The following is an 18,076-nucleotide window of genomic DNA, read 5'->3' on the forward strand; positions in this document are numbered from 1 at the left end:
TCAGGAATAAGGGGATCCACAAAGAAAATTTTATTGTGGCTCATAGCTTCAGAAACGATTTAGGCTTTATTTTCTAAGCCTCATGTACTTAGAATGTCATGGCAACATGAGCAGGAGGCAGAATATATATAATATGTATGCATATATATATATATATATATATATATGTTTTTTTTTTTTGCTAGTCCTGGGTTTAAGCTCAGGGCCTGAGCACTGTCCTTGGATTTTCTCAAGGCTTGAACTCTACCACCTGAGCCTAAGCACCACTTCTGGCTTTTTTTTTTTTTCCTGTATATGTGATACCGAGGAATCAAACCAGATCTTCGTGCATGCTAAGCAACACTCTACCACTAGCCCAAACTCCTGGTCCAGAAAATATTTTTACTTTATTCTGAGAAAGAGCCATATAGGAAGGACCTGCCACTAGTGAATTATTTCCTCCAGACGGTTCCTAGCTCCCACTCTTTACTTCTTCCTAACGCAATTAAATTATAAATCCATTATGAAATTAATCTATTGACTGTTAGAAAATTCAGGATCTCACTTAAAAACTCTGGATCCACTTGATTCTCCAAAGTGCATCCACTGGAAAACAACTACCCTTCAATACAAGCCGCAAAGGAAAACATTCATGTTAAAAAGCTAGCCTTCTGCCTCTAGTTCCCAAAAGGTCATGCTCATCTCATAGTGAAAACTGTGTTTTATCCAACTCTGAGAGTCCTTGTAACCTTAAGATTTTAACTTTCACTCTAAAATCTAAGTTCAAGTCCCCTCTGGCACTTGAAAGGAAATGCTCAGGTATGACTCATTATAAAAATACAAAAGATACACATTTCCAAGACACAATGGTACAGACTAAACATTTCTATTCCAGAAGGGGGTGGATATTTTAAAACATGGGAAGTGCTAAAAACCACGAGTAAATAGAACTAGAGTGAATAGTAAATTCTATAATCCAGATCTAATATCCAGGGCAGGTGGTTGTAGGATATATATACATACATATATATGTATATATATATATATATGTTATTGGGGTTTCTCACTCTTACAGAATTGCCATGTACAGGCTGCATGTCCTCCTTTGTGCTGGCTTCTCCATATGTCTATGATATTCTTCAGCATATTTTCATGACATCTATACTCTGTTGTGATCTGCACTGTATCTTAGGCTGCAACCTAATGGTGCCATGAATCATCTTGTCAGCATAGCTTCAGAAAGACTGATATTACTGCATAGTACCTGGCTTCCAGACATTTTGAAACCAACACTGAAGCCACTAGAACCCTGCAATCCTTGCTTTCTTCATGTTCTCCTCTTGCTTTCTCATGATGAAATAGTATCCGGGCTAAAATAGGAGTGTCCTTGGGGCACAGGATGGTAAAGTTACTATTTTCCTAGATCTGTTTGGGAAGAGCACCTGGGAATTTCTTTCTTCTTGTTTTTCCATGTATTTTTTATTGTAATTAATAGAAGGATTACATTATATTCGCCAGATAGAAGGTGTATTACTTCACATAAATTGATACCCTTTCTCATGTTTTGGTCCCCATTTCCCTCCCCCCACCCCTACCCCTCATCTTGTTTTCCCCCCTTCCCTATCCAATTTCAAATAACCAAATACAAATATATTCGATATATAAGATAACAAAGTGAAATACTCCAACAATATGAGATAACCAAGGGGCAGCAAAAGAGATGAGAGATAACATAGTACATTAAGGACAACAATCACTCACTAAATGGCTTTTGTTTCTATATCCTAGACGTCCTTTCATTTAGCTTCATATTATATGGCCTTATGTATCTAGGTTTTGCTCTATGCAAATCTCTGCTAGGAGAGCCTAAGGTTTCTACTGATTATGACAAATGAGGGAAACCATTGAGCCTATGTTCCCTTGAGTCTGGCTTACTTCACTTAATATGATTTTTTCTAAGACTTTCCATTTCTTTACAAAAGGGTGATGTCATTCTTTCTGACAGCAGCATAGAATTCCATTGTGTACAATTACCACTCATCAACTGAGGGACATCTGGGTTGGTTCCATATCTTTGCTATGGTAAATAGTACTGCAATGAACATCATTGTGCTAGTGAATTTAGTATGTCCTTGTTTCAGGACAATTGGGTAAATGCCTAGTAGTGGAATTGCTGAGTCATAGGGAGCTCTATGTTTAGTCTTTTGAGGAACTGTCATACTGCTTTCCATAGTGGTTGAATGAGTTTGCACTCCCACCAACAGTGTAGCAGTGATCCCTCCTGGCCAAATGCACCCCCTCCCCCTGCCAAAAAAATAGAATGGAAGAAAGACAGCCTCTTCAACAAATCGTGCTGGCAGAACTGGTTAAGCACCTGCAGAAAACTAAAGTTGGATCCTCCTTTGTCACCCTGCACTACAATTAAGTCCAAATGGATCAAAGATCTCAAGGTAAAAGCTGACAGACTGAACTTTACAAGAAGGAATAGGAGACACACTAGGCCTCCTTAGCACAGGAGGTCCTTTCTTAATAAGGACCAAGAATCACAACAAATCAGAGAAAGGCTGGATAAGTGGGACAGCATTAAACTGCAGAGCTTCTACATGGCAAAGGATATAGCTGGCAAATTAACTAGAAAGCCTACAGATTGGGAGATCTTCATCAACCATACAACGGACAAAGGCCTCATATCTAAAACATATCAACAGCTCAAAAAATTGAATCACTCCAAAACTATTTTCCAAAGAAACAACCATCCCATTAAAAGTTGGGCCAAAGGATTAAAGGGAGTCTTGTCTGAAGAAGAAATAAAAATGGCCTATAGACACATGAAGAAATGCTCAACATCTCTGGTCATAAAAGAAATGCAAATCAAAACAACTCTAAGATTCCACCTCACTCCAGTTAGAACGGCCAGGATCAAGAAAACTAATAACAACAGAAATTTCTTTATTCTTAAGGGCAAGTCTATCTGATGTGTGGAGCCTTTTAAAAACTTGAGCCTGAGTAAAGTCAGGGCAATTCTTGGGCTGCCTGCAAAGCACCTTTTTCTATTTTCTTAGGGCAAAAAATATGGATAATTTCTGGTGGCTCCTATCTTTTTGACTAATACTTTCCTGTGATTTTCAGCATAAATTTTGTGTGTGTGGGGGGGGGAGCTCTGGGTCTTGGCACTGTCCCTGAGCTCTTCAGCTCAAGGCTACAACCCTGTCCAAGAGCCAAGCCCCATATCCTGTTTTCTAGGAGTTAATTGGAGATAAGAGTCTCAGATCCATTTGTGCCCGGGCTGGCTTTGAACCTTGATCCACATATCTCAGATTCCTGAGTAGCAAGGATAATAGGCATGAGCCACCATGCCTGGCTTTCAGCATAATCTTGAGTAATATTTTTATTTTATGACACTTAACTATGCTTTCTTTTATTGTTTTCCCATGGAGACTGATGCTCTAAAAAATAGAAAATAAATTGATATGTAAGAATATGTTTTTATTGGAATTTAGCAAAAACAGATGATAGAATGATGTCTGTCTGACAATCCAAGAAACAGTCTTATAAATGCTTTTGGGCTATGAAAGCTTAATGTAAAGGTAAGCCGGGAATGCATTCTTGATGCTTAAAAATAGCATCTGGATACATAAATAAAAAATCATTTATATGATATTTACTATGCAGGGCTAGTAATAATTTCTCTTTACAAACCCACATACTCAAATCTGAAATTTGCTTCTAAAATCTCAGTGTGAACTCTGAACTCTCTCCTGGAGGGTTTACACAAAGATTTCCACTACAAACTAAATCTGTACAAAAATTGCATTTGTGAAATTGCTTCTTCATCTCCCAGCAAAAATCCGATTCAAGGTCATATTTGTCATCTGATTTTTGTGTCTTGACCAATGCAACCCAATGAAAAAATAGATGAGGTAGTTCTATGAAATTACAAAGCATGCATTGCAAAAAGAATCATAGGTATTGAACTTAACCTTAAAACTTCTTTGATATTAACTTTTCCGGTTATCTCATTTCTTTCCTTTATGTGATATCACTTTAAATCAGTGACTTTCAAAAAAATGAATATTTTGTACTTGTATAAAGACAAAAGGAACATTTCAATAAATGACTAATTAATGTCCATGGTCACTTAATTTTCCCAAGTCAATACAATTTGAAACTTTTTCTACATAGAATGGTTTCATTTGTATGTCCAAAAAATTATAAAAATATGACGTTTTTTTCAAGATATGACTTAATCCATGTTCAAGAAGTAATGTACCTACTACCTGACAAATGTAACTGTAACGCCTATTTACGTTACCCTGAAAAAAAAATTAAAAAGACCTGAATTAAACAATTCATCAATTTGAATAGTCACAATTTGATTTAAAACTAACAACTTCCAAATATACCCTGACTTAATAAAATATCATTCAAAAGAAAACTCTGTGCCTTTTAACTAATTATTAAATTTATTTGTAATAATATATTCACCATAGTATTGCTATTATTAGTGTGTGTGTGTGCGTGCGTGTGTGTGTGTGTGTGTGTGTGTGCCTGTTCTGTGGACTGAACTCAGAGCCTGAGTACTTTCCCTGAATATTTTTAGTGAAGGCTAATGTTCAACCACTTGAACCACAGCTCCATTTCTGATTTTTTGTTTTTAATTGTATTGTCAGGGTGATATATACAGGGATTACAAGGACATTCATAAGGTAGGGAGTACATTACTTTTTGAAGGTTTTTAATCCCTTCCCATGTTTTTCTCTCACTCTCCCTTCTCCCACCCTTGGTAGTTTTTTTTTTTTTTAAACGAATGTTGAATAGACTTTCTTGTCTGGGCTGGCTTAAAACTGTGATCCTCAGATCTCAGACTACTGGCTAGCTAGGATCATAGGCACAAGCCACAGGTCCCCAGTATAATGTGAATGCTAGGGATCAAATCCAGACTTTAACAAAAGGCAAGTGCTTCCCACAGAACTGCTTCCCATTCACTGTGATATTTACATTTGATTTACATTATATAAATTTTTGTAGCATTATTAAACCTAATTTTTATTGGGAAGCTTAAGAGGTGATCAAATGGATTTAACTTTTTTTCAGCAAGAGATTCTATATTCAGGAAGAACTTGAACTGCATTGTCTTTATTACTATGTAAATAGAGACAAGCAAGTATCTTTTTATTTAAGATTTTTTGTTGTAATTAATAGAAGGGTTACATGATATTTGCCAGATAGAAGGTGCATTAATTCATATATATTGATACCCTTTCACATGTCTTGGTCCCCATTTCCCTCCCCCCCCACCCACACCCCTCATCTTGTTTTCCTCCCTTCCCTATCCAATTTCAAATAACCAAATACAAATGTATCCAATATATCAGGTAACAAAGTGAGATACTGTAACAATATGAGATAACCAAGGGACAGCAAAAGAGATGAGAGATAACATAGTACCTTAAGAATAACAATCATTCATTATATGGCTTATGTTTCTATATCCTAGAGATCCTTTCATTTAGCGTCCTACTATATGGCCTTTTGTATCAAGGTTTTGCTCTATTGCAAATCTCTGCTAGGAGAGCCCAAGATTTCTACTGATTATGACAAATGAGGGAAACCATTGATCCTAAGTTCCTTTGAATCTGGCTTACTTCACTTAATATGATTTTTTCTAAGTCTTTCCATTTCCTAACAAATGGGGCAATGTCATTCTTTCTGACAGCAGCATAGAATTCCATTGTGTATAAATACCACATCTTGTTGATCCACTCATCAACTGAGGGACATCTAGGTTGGTTCCATATCTTTGCTATGGTAAATAGTGCTGCAATGAATATTATTGTGCTGGTGGATTCAGTATGTCTTTGTTTCTGGATGATTGGGTAAATGCCAAGTAGTGAAATTGCTGGGTCACAGGGGAGGTCTATGTTTAGTCTTTTGAGTAACTGCCATACTACTTTCCATAGTGGTTGAATGAGTTTGCACTCCCACCAACAGTGTAGTAGTGATCCCTCCTGGCCACATCTGTTGTTATTAGTTTTCTTGATCCTGGCCATTCTAACTGGAGTGAGGTAGAATCTTAGAGTTGTTTTGATTAACAGTGAGAGGAATGAGGCAACAATCAGGAAAGCAACTCCTTTTGCAATAGCCTCAAAGAAAATAAAGTACCTAGGAATTACCTTAACTAAGAATGTAAAGGACCTTTTTGATGAAAACTTTAAAACCCTGAAAAAGGAAATTAAAGCAGAACTGATGAAATGGAAAAATCTCCCATGCTCCTGGATTGGAAGAATCAACATCGTGAAAATGACAATCTTGCCAAGGGCTATCTACTAATTCAGTGCAATACCCAATGTCATTCTTTAAAGAAATAGAAGAGGGAATCCAAAATTTCATATGGCATAATAAAAGACCCCGTGTAGGAAAAACACTTCTTAGCAGAAAGAACAGCGCACGAGGAATTTCAATACCAAACTTTAGACTCTATTACAGAGCTGTAATTATCAAAACAGCTTGGTACTGGCACAAGAACAGGCCTGAAGACCAATGGAACAGAACTGAAGACCCAGATATTAAACCACAGACCTATGGCCACCTAATCTTTGACAAGAGAGCCAAAAAAATAGAATGGAAGAAAGATAGCCTCTTCAACAAGTGGTGCTGGCAGAACTGGTTAAGCACATGCAGAAAACTAAAGTTGGATCCTTCTTTGTCACCCTGTACTAGAATTAACTCCAAATGGCTCAAAGACCTGGAGGTAAAAGCTGACACTCTGAAAATTTTACAAGAAGGAATAGGAGATACACTAGACCTCCTTGGCACAGGTCGAAATTTTCTTAATAAGGACCAAGAATCACAACAAATCAGAGAAAGGTGGATAAGAGGGACTGCATTAAACTGCAGAGCTTTTGTTTGGCAAAGGACATAGCTAGTAAACTAATTAGGAAGCCTACAGAGTGGGAAAAGATCTTCACCAACCAAACAATGGACAAAGGCCTCATATCTAAAATATATCAACAGCTCAAAAAATTGAATTAATCCAAAACTAATTTCCAAAGAAACAACCATCCATTAAAAGATGGGCCAAAAACTTAAAGAGAGTCTTCTCTGAAGAAGAAATAAGAATGGCCTATAGACACATGAAGAAATGCTCGACATCTCTGGTCATAAAAGGAAGTATTTCTTTTTAAGAAAGCTTCTTATGAGACTACCACTATTTCAGTATATCCAATAAAATGAGAAAATATGCTGAAAGTGAGTCACTGAGTTTTACAATGTCTATTTATTTGCAAACAAAGCCTCAAATCACTGAAAAGTGCATGCAAATGGTGCTATTAAACTTAATCTAGATGCAATAAAGAGCATTCTTGAGCATGTGATGAAATTGGAGTACTTCTTTAATTATCCACACAAATTACTTAGCCATCAGTATTGAAAATGCAGTAATGTTTTTTTGGTTAACAATCAAGTGTTTAAGCAAGACAGCTTGGCTAGGGTTCCATTTAAAATCTGGTCAAAACATATCGAAGTTCAATATCACAATTAGATTGAAGATAAATTGGAATGGCACTTCAATTTTGATGATATAGATGATCAGATATTGAATAGTAGTCGGAGGTGAGTTTTACTAAATTTTAAAGAAAGAACTCAAAATAGTACTAATATAAATATGAGTATGTTTTAATATTTCCAAAGTTTACATGTAATTAATATAAATTTACATGACTTCTAAGGTCAAACTTAGTACAAGTCCATGTTAGTTTATTCCATCAGGTTGTTTAAGATTATAGAGACTCAAAGATCAAAAATAAGAGCTTGCAGCATTAAATGAAAGGAAAAGTCAGTAACTAAGTACTGGTTCTTTCTTTCAAATTTTCAATTAATTCAGATTATTTAACATCATTATATAAGTAAACTTTAAGATTATACAGATTGAAAATGTTAAAAATATCTATACAATTTTCATTCAGCATTCTTCAGGCAACAGATGAGAAGGGAGGAAAAATATAACTAACCTCAAAGGAAATTGAACAGTGTTTGAAATGTTTGAATTAAAGGCTTAAAAAGGATGAAACACAATTTGGAAATTCACTTGGAAGTGAAGCAATAATAGATTATAGAAAATGAAATAATTATTTTTTCTCACGTTTTGGTATTTCAATTTAATTCATTTAATTTAATATACCTGGAATATTAGATAATTAAGGCTCTAATGAAAAGAGCAAACACTGAGAGGAAGAACTCCTACAGTCAAGAATACCCTATTAGTTCTTTGACAAAAGACCTAGAAAGCTTTGTATTCTTGGGACAATTCAAATACAAACTCCCCATGTGTCATACTGAAGAATACATATATACATATATATGTATATATATTCATCATTCTCCTTTGGACCAAAATATAAAAGTTCAACTTGAAAATGTGGATTAATAGACTTTTAAGAAGACATGTCATTAAAAATAACCTGTGACTATGATTTAAAAATGTAAACTATTCAGAGGATTATTGCATGGAGAGAGGGGGAAAGAGAGAGGTTGGTATAGGATTGCAATTGTTATGAAAGTTATACTGAAGACCAGAGACCAATCAGGATAAGGTAGGAACACTAAGCTAGCTCTTAAAAAAGGAACAGAGCATCTGTGTGTACTAACACTTTGGTCAAGAGCTGTTGGGAAGCAAGATGGACTTCTCAATAGGAGGAAAAGTCAGAAGCCCACAGTACTACTCTATGTACCTGTGGTCTTTTTTCTGGTGGAATCTAAGGACAACCCAAACTAATGAACCCTATATAAAAAGGACAGTTGAAGAAAACAGTTTCATGAGCAAAGTTGTCACTAGATCACTCTTTTTTTTTTGTGTGTGTGAGTCATGGAGTTTGAACTCAGCTTGGGCACTGTCCCTAAACTCTTCAGCTCAAGGCTACCGCCCACCCTTGAGCAAAGCCCATTTCCCCTTTTCTAGAGATTAATTGGAGATAAGTGTCTCAGATCCTTCTGTTCCCGGCTGGCTTTGAACCTTGGATTCTCAGATCTCAGCCTCCTGAGTAGCTAGGATTACAGGTGTGAGTCACCTCACCCTCCACTAGGTCACTCTTCTATTCATGCAAATATCAAGATATAGGTTGTATCAAACTGGAAAAGAAAAAAATCTTGATTTTCAAAAAGGTAAATATCACTCTCTACTATAAGAGCCAAGAAAGAAAATGTTAAAGAAAAAAGGCTGAAAATGAATTAAAAAAATATTTATGGAGAGGAGCAAAACTAGGGACCCCCAAGGTATCTAGAATAGAGCTTTCTTGAAAGCCACTTGCTGTCTGCCAGATTAAGACAGATTCTCAATTGGGCTGTTAGAAACAAAGACACAATTGGTGATTTGTATGATCTGAAACTTAACCAATATCAGCTTAATACTAGAGTAAAACCACTGCTTCTCTGTCTGACTGGGTATGGGACAACCTAGGAGGTCCTTCTTTAGGTCTGAAAATAAAATTTTGTGAAGGTTTCCTTTTATTTCACCAGTCAAAATATTGGGAAGTCTTTGCCTCTCACCAGCCTCTGTTCACACACAAAAATGATATTAATGTGTATATGGGTCTTCTGAAGAATTTATTTTTGTCTTTATCTATGTAAACCTACTGTACCCAAGTAAGCCTGCCTGCCTGCCTGCCTGCCTTCCTTCCTTCCTTCCTTCCTTCCTTCCTTCCTTCCTTCCTTCCTTCCTTCCTTCCTTTCCTTCCTTAATTTCTTTCCTTCTTTCTTTCTCTCTATCTTATCCTTCTTTTCCTTCTACTCTTTCTCCCCCTTCTCCCCTTTTCCTTCTCCTGCTTCTCCTCCCTCTACTCCTTCTCTTCCTTTTCCTTCTCCCTCTTCTCCTTCTTCTTTTTCTTGTTTGTCTAGATGAGGTGCAATTTTGCTTTTGTGAATCTGAAGTTCAATTCTGGTATTCTATAGGTCTGATAGAGTGTATTCTTCAGAAATAAATTTAAAAATTTTCTTCATTCATTTCAGATAAATCATTAAAAATATTGAGACTGGTTATTGACAATAGTAACTTGGCGATTTTAGAGACATTTATGAAGATAAGTTTACAAAGCAAAATCCTGCGAATTGAAGACAGAGTATTAAAACATAGGAGAAATAGTCAATGGTTACAACATCATTGTTAAAACTACTAAGAGGAAAATGGAGGTGTAACTGGAAAGAAAAGAGATGTGAAGAATCTAATCTTTTCCTAGGCATTGGTGATTCATGCCTATAATCTTAGCTCCTCAGGAGGCTGATAACTGTGGATTTCAGTTTGGAATCAGTCCTAGCAGGAAACTCCATGACGACCCTATCTTCAGTAAACTACTCAGAAAAAGCCTGATGGAGTATTGTGGTAGAATGCTAGTCTTAAGCACTAAGAGGCTCAGGGACAGCGCTCGGGTCCTTAGTTCAAGCCTTGATCCACAGGACTGGCAAAAAGAAAGCAAAAAAGCAAGAAAGTGGAAGGAAGGAAGTAAGGAAGGAAGGAAGCTTTTGATGTGACAGATTTATGAAAATTGTGTTGAATAATTCAAAAATATGAAAATAGGATTGTAAATTCTCAGTTTTTTTCTCTGATAGAAATAATTGGACTTAGGTTTGTTAAAGTGAGCTGTAAGTGTCAAGTATGAATTATAGAGGTTTTCAGCATGAAGGTCTAGGTTAGTTTTATGTTAATAAGCTATAATTGCATAAAATTCCAATTTAGTAAAGAAGTACTGTGAAGTCAAGAGTGGGGCAAAGCAATAGTTTTAAGATGAAAACACAAAAGGTATAATTATAAGGCTTGCAAATACAAATCAACAGAAGAGCTTTAAAGGTTCTGATCAGATTTCTTAGGGCGTCAAATGAAAGATGTCAATGATGTTATAAAATATAATGCCATGGACTAATTAGAAACAAAGGCTTGGTGGGTGAGATTTTTAGTTTGCATCGGGGTGAAGAAAGGAAAATGCTTTCCTGTTGCTGCTAACCCACACAGTTAACAAGAAGGAACAACTCTTTATTTATCCCTCAAATCAGAATAACACTTCTCTCTCTCGTGGGCAGCAATGTGACAAGCACAGTGTTCAATAGCAGCATATTTAATTGGAAAAGAAAAAGTTGCTACACATTTGAGAAGATCTTGGTCTTATATCTTTAGATTTCCGAGTTTGTTTTCATTTAATTATCACTATGCAATTAAGTCCAAATGCCTAATAGTCATTAAAGAAAATATCTTATTTACACAAAACTCAGAAACTTTCTTCCAAAATTATATAGTATCTCACATATCTACCCCCCCATTCCCCTCGACCCCTACCTACCAGCTTCTTTCATCTTCTGTCTCACTGCCTCAGGTCTGTTGGAATGTAATTCAAGCCTAAAACAGTTCATCATCAACTGCATTGAATTGCTATTCACACAAAGCAGACAGAATGAGGGAGAAGGAGCAGGAAGGAAAAGAGAGGGGGGGGGGAGAGAGAGAGAGAGAGAGAGAGAGAGAGAGAGAGAGAGAGAGAGAGAGAGAGAGAGAGAGAGAGAGAGGGAGAGGGAGGGAGGGAGGGAGGGAGGGAGGGAGGGAGGGAGGGAGGGAGGGAGAGAGGGAGGGAGAGAGAGGAGGGAGAGAGAGAGGGAGGAGAGAGGGAGGGAGGAGAGAGAGGGAGGGAGGAGAGAGAGGGAGAGGAGAGGGAGAGAGAGAGGGAGGGACGGGAGAGAGAGAGGGAGGGAGAGAGAGAGAGGGAGGGAGGAGAGAGAGAGAGGGAGGGAAGAGAAGAGAGAGAGAGAGAAGAGATAGAGAGAGAGAGCAGAGAGAGAGAGAGAGAGAGAGAGAGAGAGAGAGAGAGAGAGAGAGAGAGCGCGATCCAGTAGAGGCCAAAATCCAATACTCTTTGTAGGGGTTATGCTCCTCAGTGACCTTTAAACCTTCCACTAGGTTTTATCTCTTACACTTTGTACTATTATCCAACATTACACAACAATAAACTATTTTGACATATTATTTCTGTATAATATTCTAGATCTAAACTACAGCACCACATGAAATGAGTTCAACAGAAAAAGAACCTAAGACAGTATAAAAATAGCAGTAATAATAAATAAAAACCTAAACTCTTTTCTTAAGTGTAATAGTTGGACACATTCTCTCTCTATGAAAGGAAAAATTGTGAAATTTGCCACTGATAAAAAGCTTTCACTTACTTGTTATCATTTGTCAAGTATAGCAAAGTAATTCAAAATGGAAATATCACATACTAGGACATATAGCAAGTATGGAATTTTGTATATATTGTCTGATCATAATGAGAATGAGATAGAAGTTAATAAGGGAATAATGATTAAATGATTGTAGATGGGGGAAATATATGCACATTCATTTAAGATATGTTCCCAAGATATTCATTTATAATGAGCAACTAATATTATAATTAATGATGCTGTCACTACTAATAATTGCTAATAAAATCACTAATAAATATCCCTATGAAATCATTGAAAGAAAGTGTTTCATTTCTTGAATCCTAAACCAGAAAATAAAATCTGTTTGATGTTTGTCAAAGCAAAAAGAGAATATCCATTAATTTAAGAAGTATAAGGAAGGAGGTATGAATTTGTACATCATATTACTTTATCATTTTTCATAATTTTTGATGTTTCTTTAATTTATAGATTAGAAGAATATTTTCCACATGTATACAGTGAATATATATGGATATATATTTTTTCCTCCTCAGATAATGGATATAGGCTTAAATTTGCATTCTGAAAATCCTTATAGATTGAAATTACACTCATCCATCAGAAAAATAATTGCATTATGTCATTTGCAGGGGAATGGATTGTACTGAAAGAAAAAAATAGTTGAATGAAATAAGTCAAGCTGAGAGAGACAAACAATATGTGCTACCTTTCATATTTGGCAGTTAGATTAAATTATAAGAATATATGCAAATATATCTGAATTTATTCTTAACTATATTACCAGATGTATGTTATTTCTAAGAGAAAAATTCGAATGGTGTATGTCCTCTGAATGAAGCTAGAAAGCTGAAACATGTTTTCAGGAGGTGGAGGGAGTGATGGCAAAAAGATGGGTCACAGATGAATAGAGAAAGGGCCTTTGGAAAATTCCATCACAGTATTCAATGTACACATGTGCAATTGCTGTTTAATAGCTAGAGGGTTATGAGTATAGTTGGGAGAAATTCAGAAGAATTATGTGAAGACTGAAATTGATCAAGATGCATTAAACTTACAAACTGACAGGTTCAATTGGAAACTTCTTGTAAAATTACTTAAAGAACAAAAATTAATATTATGTAGACACAGTATTACACATATTCCCATTTAAAATCTATCAATATCATTTATGATAGTAAAATTATTAATAGATATACATTTATGATAAAACAAAATTATTAATCCTAATATTGTCAAAAATCAATATTGGTGTGTCTGCATAAGGGCTTGATTTCAGGGCCTTGGGCTCTTATCATTTTTGTTTCTCATCGCCCAGTGCTCTAACACAGAAGACAAACCTCCACTCCTGCATATACTGGATAATCAGAAATAAGAATGTCCTAAATTTTTCTCCTTGGGCTGACTTTGAACCATGACCCTGATCAGGATCAGTGATTAGTTCCTGAGTGACGAGTATTCTAGTATTCTACTTGTGCGATAATAGCATCCATCTAACTGATTCTACTTTCGAACTGCAATTGTTTTCACAAAATTTCTTAATAATTACTCTACCACTAATTTCAGCTAATATGACTGGATTTAAGGTAAAATTTATTTTCAAAGGCAAAATTTAAGTATATACATTTTCTACATTTTGTTAAAGGGCATTCCATATTGGATATATTGGACATATTCCATATTGGACATATTTTATATTAGTCAGAATATACAACGTTTTCTGAAAGAAGTAGGATACTTTTCTGCTTTAAAAAATCAAAATATATTTATATATCTATCTTCTGAAACATGTATTTCACATGAGATGTTCTGCTTGTGTTTATGTTAAAACCTTTCTGTGACATCCTAGGAATGGCAAATTATCACCCCAAGTACTGAAAGCTAATCATTATACATTTTGTGGTATCAAAGCTGTTAGGAATCACTTTATAAACATGACCCTAGGGAGGAAACAACATCTGGAATTTCTCAAAGGTGAATTGCTAAAATGCTCACATAACTATGCCTTCTACATGACTAATGTTTTTAGTTTACATCCCTGAGGACACATAAGAAAAGCACAAAGATCCCCCTCATACTTACAATTTTGAGCTTTGAGCTTTGTACTACTCAGAATGATTTATGAATGAGAGACTCATGGAGAAGATGCAATGTTTTTTAACCAAAGGAAAATTGGATATATATATATGTATATATGTATATATATATGTATATATATATATACTGTTCAGCTGAAATCCTTAGAAAATTCCACTTCTCACCAGTTTAAAAGCAGTCTTGTGGTCTGAGTTCATTCTGTATAGATATTCAACTGCATGTTGGGTCTTTGTGTACAATCTATTTGAAAGATTTTGTATATATCTAGCGTATTGATTTCCCTTTCAATGCCAAATTTCCACTACTAGTACAAAAAAAGATTTGTGAAGATCCAATGGAAAGATAAAATGACTTCTTCCCAAACACAGATGAAATTATTAATTGACTATCTAGAGAACTTGGTGTTAATCTTTTTTTTGTCTTCAAGAGTATTTATTTTATTTTAATTTTCTTGAAGATAAATTTAACCATAGGGAAGTTTCTGATATCTTTTTCCCCACAGCTCCCTTTTCTTCTTAAACAATTCAATGTCCATGATAGATGAGTAATACAAATAATTCTTTCTTTAAATACATTCCTTTAACTGTATCCAGCATGGCTGCTTGATTCAGTAGTGCCAACACTACCACTATGAAAACTGCTTTTTTGTTGGGGGGAGCAGCGTGTAGGGGAGATGAAGGCAGGAGTTAAGAGGCAAAAGGCACAAGACTTTTGAGATAAATCATACTGTTTTTATATAACTATCCAATAAGTCACTTTCTAGGAACAAATAGTTACCAATTTGTTTTCTTATTTTTGTTTCTTTGTTTTCTGACCCTGCTTTAGATTTATTGGTAGAAACAACACATTACCCACCTCTCTCCTGTCTTTAACGTGGTAGACAGGTGTTTACTGTGGGACTTTCATGGGGGGACAGGCACCTTTGGGAGATGGAGTTGGAGCCTGAGCCTGAGCTGGAGTGGTAGCTGGAGCTGGAGCCTGGGTTTGTGTCCTGGCTTGCCTTGGCCTCTCACCAGGTGAGCCTGTGCCCCTTGGCAATGTGGGCATGAATTCCGTTCCCTTGCCTTGCTTGTGATGGGTGCTGTAGGCAAGGCACTGGAGCTCAGCTTGCTTTCTGGAATCTTGGCGCTTTATATCGACTGCTTTGGACTTCATGAGGGAAGAGCTTGACTTCCACCTGTGCACTAATAAACTTGGTCCTCTGCCCTTCGTATGCTTCCTGCAGGAATTTGAACTCTACCCTCTTAAGAGATTCATGTCTTGGTGATCAGGGTTTTTGTGCCATTTCTGGTACTGGTTTGCATGCTTTGGTCTTGGATTCTAACATATCTGAACTGGAACCTAAGACACTTGGACCTGAACTGGGAAGAACAACCATTTTCAATTGAGCAGCTAAGTTACAGAGGAATTGTTAATATAATATGTTTCAAACTATTCCTTCCCATCCTCCTCCCCTGCCCCAATGGTGTCAATCAGCTGTAGGACAGCTTCCATCTAACAGGTCCATGTCTGCACACAATGTATTATGATCTATGTCATCCTTTATATTGCTCTCCTCCATCCATCAGCCCCATCCACAAACCAATCTTAGGAAGTCAGTGTGCCATTTCCATACATACACAGGGAGTATTTGAATATACTCATAGTTTTTCAGCATCTGTGCTCACACTTCCCTCTTCAGAAGTATTCATACAACATGGTTTCATCTCCCTAAAAGCATTTGATTTTATTAAAGTATATGCTGGTTGTTACTAATTATTCAAAGGAACTTCCCAAAGGTATTTCATGATCACATATAGTTCTATACATATTTACATATGTGTTTCTTTTAAGTCTGTTGTCCATATATGACAGAAAATATGTGATTTATGAAGCATATGAAAGAAAATTAACCCCTTATGATCAGGCTACTTGCACTTATTCAGAGCAGTATAACACCATTCTCAGGATGTTTTGTAAGACATTGCTAATGGTGGTTTATCTTGATTATGTCAGTACTAGCTGCTCCAATAAAAGCCAACTCCTCTAAAGACTAAAAAAAATTGGAAAAATGAAAGTACAGAAAAGAGATGGAATAAATTCTAATGTTTTACTTCTGGTTTTCATTTAGCCTACTGACAGGGTTTCTATAGTAAGGTGACTATGATTTATTCCAGTTTCCATAATGGATTATGAAAATATGGTCTGTGTTAAATATTTTTCAGTAAATAAATCAGGTGACCTATTGAAACTCATAAGTCAGTGATCTAGCTGAAACAAAACACTTAAATTGAATTGCCTCTGTTATAATGCTAATGCAATTATAGATATGCATACACAGCAAAAGATACAAAACTATTCCAAAATGATTCAGGAAAAGGCATCTGATAATCTTTTATCTTTTATGTTGGAATGCTAAAATATCAGTAAGTATTGTTTTAAAAGTGGATATTTTCTATAGAAAATGCATGTCTTAGCATGATAAAAAAATATACATTTTATTAAATGGGTCTTGAGCAAAATTATTTAAAGCAGTTAAATTTATTCACAGCAAGCCTCTATCCTGTACAGCAACCAGTTCTTCTCAAATCTATTCCAAGCACTTGGCTTCATATTCACCTTCCTCCCATTTGCCATGCATTTTAGATGATAGCTCAAGACCTTGATATATTTTTTAAATTCCCTTTCCTCTTTTAAATTGCTCCTGTTCCTTTGTCTTAGAGAAGTCTGACCCCAGGACTATACAGTGAGACGTCTAAATATTGATCACATTTTGGTCCCTGTATTTCTCAAATAAATTTATCTTTCTGGTATTAGGTTAAATTAAATCTTAGGCATGAGCCAGAAGAGTGAAACAGGAGCTCTAAGAGGAATGGCGAGATGGGAAGTTTTAAGGAAATTAAGCATGTCAAGATCCTTTTAATCTTATTAGCTCTTTCAGCTACAAATGCTTCTGAACTGCCAATGGACTTCTAACTTTTGCCAAAGTACAGATATTTTCATTGTGCTTGCTCCCATTAGCCTCTTTTTGGAAATTAAGACTTAATGCCTATTAACATTAGCAGATTTGGAAAGTATAGCTAGCCATTGTAATTAAATAAAGAAACCAGAACACTAAAGATAGTTACACTAAGAAGGTGGTATAGATTTCATATAATTTCAGTTTAAGCCTAAAATGAACCTTGAGATTTAATAGATTTCTTATTATCAAATAAAAATGTTTGCTATGGATATTGTAAGATTTCTGTAATACATACAATTCATTTACTAAAAAGGTGAGTACTGCTGATTCATGCTTCTAATGAGGATCAAAATGAGAAGCCAGCTCAGGCAGAGAAGTTCCTGAGAAATCTACCTCTAATTACACCAACAAACTGGAAGTGGTATGATTCCAGTCTTCAATTAAAAAGCTAAAAGAGAACACTCGGGCTTTGAATTCAAACCCCAATACCAGCACTGACAAAGCAAAAAAAAAGAAAAAAAAAGAAAAAGAAAGAAAGAAAAAGCAGGAAGAGAAAACAAAAAATGCATTCACTGCAATTCTTTCTCATTGCAGCATACTGTATTGAAATGACCTTCCAGAGTGAAAATTCCTACTATGGATATTACCTTAGAGAATCATTTGGTTATTCCATGCATCAACTTTAAAAATAATTAAGAAATTACTCTCTTGTGATGCTTTGAGTTTTTATTCTTTTATTCATGTTTTGTTTTCCAGTGTCCTGTTGAATAATTATGTAATCACATTAATTGTTAATCTAAATGATTTCTGTGCCTAGACAAATGTCTCCTGATGTTTTATAAAACTTTGTCAGAAAAAGGACAT

This window comes from Megascapheus bottae, chromosome 4 (assembly GCF_031878675.1).
Source record: "Megascapheus bottae isolate mThoBot1 chromosome 4, mThoBot2.hap1, whole genome shotgun sequence".
Classification (NCBI taxonomy): Eukaryota; Metazoa; Chordata; class Mammalia; order Rodentia; family Geomyidae; genus Megascapheus; species Megascapheus bottae.